The sequence below is a fragment of the Nestor notabilis genome, unplaced genomic scaffold (assembly GCF_000696875.1).
Source record: "Nestor notabilis isolate BGI_N333 unplaced genomic scaffold, ASM69687v1 scaffold20271, whole genome shotgun sequence".
NCBI lineage: Eukaryota > Metazoa > Chordata > Aves > Psittaciformes > Psittacidae > Nestor > Nestor notabilis.
Window position 1 is genome coordinate 16,264 of NW_009914489.1, and position 4,075 is coordinate 20,338.

Here is a 4,075-nt window from a genome sequence, read left to right on the forward strand (position 1 = left end):
GAAGCACAGGTTTAGTACAGTGTCTTGGGGAGAAAAGAGCAAAAAAGTCTCGATTCGAGTTTATTTATTATACAAGAAGACAACAGAGATGAGACAAAGCAGGGCAAATGTGAAGAGGCAGATAGGAAGGGAAACAAATTGCTCAGCATACCTGTAGAGGGGATCAGCAAACTCCTCCAAATGGCGAAGCACTACTTCAGCACATCTCTAGATGCAAACCACTGCTGCAACATTAAACTGGTCCCACAGAAATGCTCCAAGTTGACTGCAGCAGGTCCATGTTGATCTGAATTTCTGAAAGAAGAACCCCTTTGGAAGTAGGGGAGTGGAAAAACATGAGTGGGTCACGGGGTATGGTATGGCTCCCACTGCTCCTCAAAGAGGTGTCATGCAGTGGCATACATCACAGGGACCATGCTTGCAGAATCAGTCACCACCCCCTCTCAACTGATGCTTCCCCTGCCACAGCTTTGCTATTGCTCTTCCTCAGTCTCTGGTTTCTGCCTACCTTATTTGCCAGCCAAAGGCAGGGCAAGTGAGGCAGATCAGTGGTCAAGTCCAACTGCTATGTCAGGAGCAGCAGTTCTGACCTGAGGGCTTGGTGTGGCGGAAGCATGACTGAAAACTTCACTCTGTGGATGGTGAGGATGGGAGACAGAAATCTGGGAAGAGGAAACTGCACTTTAATAGGGCTTATGCACCTGGACAGTACAGAAAACATGAAGCTCATCAGGGATGCCTGTGCTCTTAGCACTTCAGCTGTTTGAAGAAGCAGGAGAAACCCATTAGATATAAATACCAAAAGGCAGTGTGAACGCCCAACAGAGATGACACAGACAGACGTTCAACCACTTAAAATACAGAGCAGGCATTGAAGAGGATCAGATGACTCTCCCCAACCCCCAAATGTCTCAGAACATCATTCTGAAGCAAGAGACTTCCCAAGTTTGACCCTATGGGCAAAACATAACACCTACTCTCCCACTGGTGCAAGACAGCAGAGAAGGAAGGGAAGACATTGAGCACCCTTCTTTTCTGCTCACAGACACAAGAAAGCCAAGATCTATCAGAAATGAGTGCTTCTCAGAGGCTCATGTTTCTTGTTCTTAAGACATCTGGGAAAGTTGGGGGAGCGGAGCAAGTTCTTCGGAATTATAAAGCAATGTCCAAATTCCATATATGAGATAAGAGACCAGGCTGGATGATACAGTGCTTGCCATAGCTCCTTACTGCATATATTCACTTAAAATACAGTAAGTGTTCCCAAGCTGATGCTCTGAGGCTGTTTTCAGGAACACCAAGAGCATAAACACAGAACTGTCCGTAAGCAAAGCACCTTCAGTCATTCTTTCTGCAAAACCTTGAACACAGGTAAAGATGGGCTGTGCAAAGTTTGGTTAAATACTCCTGTGTTCTGCTGCAGGTGGAGCACTGCTGTGAACAGGACTCACTTTTAACAGCAAATCATTGCTGCTTGCAAGGTGCACATTTTGCTACTGGAAATGTACCCTCTCTCAAGGACTCTAAATTCTGGTTGTAAAGATGTCTTATATAAAGATATTGGTAATGGCACGTTTCGAGCCTATTGGCACGCACCTCTCAAGGGTAAGGGGGGGGTCATATTCTACATCCAAATCCTGTCTCCAGGTAACTAATGGCTGGGAAGCAAAGTCCTCCCTTGTCCTAAGTAGCCTCCAGTGTATTTTTCCTCTATGACATATTACCCTTTTAATTCACAGACAGTTTCTGCCTTATTCTTTTAACAGGCCCCACACACTTCTGTCCAAAACACACCCCGACTGCTGGCTCAGCTCTGTCGCTGTGGGGTGGTTGAAGGCATTTCATGGACCAAGCAGAGCCATGATTATAGGTCTTTATTCTTGTATTAATAAAAAGTGCAAAAGCAGATGCCAATCTGGCACCATGATTTCTGGAGGCTCCTGCCCACAAGCATAGGAAAGGGCTCCATTTTGACCACGTGGCTGTCCCATATTCAGAGTACAAAAGGATTGTCATCTCCAGACTAGTGGTGCCACCAATTCTCCCAGCTTGCTGGCTCCACAGCATCAGCATCACAGACATGACACAACTTTGACCTCCACACAGCACCAGGTTGGATGGTGGTGGACTCCCAGTCCTGTGTTCCCATGTCATGGATAACGAGTCCAGGTTTAAATTACATACCAGGAAAGGGGTTAAAGTTTAAATAACTGTTTTGTATATGAATTAATGTATGTAGTTTTGAGCCAAAATATCTACCATTAATTTTTCCACCTATTTCAGGAGCAGTAAGATACACAAAGTAAAGTTTATTTTGGTACTTGGTATACTTCACTCTCATTAAAAATAAATTAATCAGCAAATTCCTACACAGCTCAGCCTTCTTTTATGTAAATACAACCCAGCTGTAATGAATTACAAGGTGTTATTATCTCACACACACTGTATAATACTTCACACATAAGAAGTTTCTCTGCTTAGCTCAGCTTTCAACAAAAGCATCTTAAATAAACTGCAAGCAAGTTGTTTGGTCTGTAATGTTTTCACAGAGAAGGGATACACCTCACACAGAGAGGGTTTCTTTACATGACTCATTTTATAACAAGTTAAACTGAGGAAGTTCGCCTTGGAAAAAAAAAAGGAACAAAATGCCTTTTTTATACACAGAAGGCTCCCTAAGAGAAGATTTAAAGAAACAAAAAATGCAAGGCAGTGTTTGGGAGCCTATATTCCGTATCCCACTGCTCTGTACACAGAGAAGTGATGTCAAATATTCCCCAAACCACACAATACGAAGTAAGCGGCTTCAGAAGGAAGAACAGTCACATCCAGGCACAGTCACACTTTCACCACATTAAGGAATCACAATCTAAGGATTACTTTCACAAATTGAGGATTATCACCTTGGACATCTGTTTAACAGCTTTATTAGGGATAAGTCCTGATATTATAGGACTTATTCTTATCAGAAGCGCGCACAGAAAACACACACACATCAGTTTTACCCAGACTGACATTTATTATTGACTAGGGGTTTAGAGAGGAGAGAAATGAAAACGCCTTTCATCCCTGACCTGGAAGTAGCCTGGTGAACCATCCACCTACTCAGCTCACCTCAGCCCCTGCCCATTTCATCACTGGAGCTCTTGCTCCTATAATTACTACACTGGCATAAGCTGGCTGCACAGCCAGATCAAGTTTTCACTGGGGCTGACAGGTCTTGCTAAAACCCTCTGGACCCGATTTGGGATGCAGGATCGCTAAGTCCTGTCCCCTTGAAAGCCATGGACAAAACCAGGCATGTTCTCTTCCTAAAGAAATTCTTAGACCACAGCTCTAAAAAGAATATGGAAATATTAGCAAGGCAGACTGAAATACCAATTACTCTGAGGAGCTTTCAGTGACAGCCCCGCCCCGTTTTGGTTTTTATTCTCATTAAGATGGCTGGAGTCACAGAGGATTACTGGGACTGTGCATTATCCTTTGCATCCTCCTATTCTTGTGCAACACAGCAGAGAGTGCCTAAAAAAGGTTTTCACAGAAAACCACTCAGAATCTTTTAAAGCAACTCCACTAAAGCAAAAATGGAACACTCCATCTTGATATCAGGCTTTTAAAATACATTAACATCTAATATGCAAAGCTCAGACTTGCACTGACAACCATTCAGTGAGCAGAGGAACACCCTTGTTTCTCTAGTTAGCAGCTCCCAAACAAGGCAAAGGACAAACTGTCTTCTTAATGAAGACAGAAATGTCTTTTTAAGATAACTCTATGTCATGGTAAAATATCTGGTTTCCTAAAGACAGAAGGCAGGTCTTTCAGTTTGTCAGCAAGGACCACTCAGTGCCATAAAAAGGACAGAGGTTCTCAAATGAACTAGCATTTATTTGCAGGTGAACAGTCAGAAGAGCTTGGCTGTCCAGACTGGTGCTGAAGCACCACGGATAGGACATCTAATTAAATACTGCCTTTCCAACAGCAGATTTTCCTCCTGATTCCACAGCCTCAGCCCAGTCCAATTTCAAGCATGCTTCCCAAGCTGATCTGACAATCTGATAGAGATGTCAGGCAC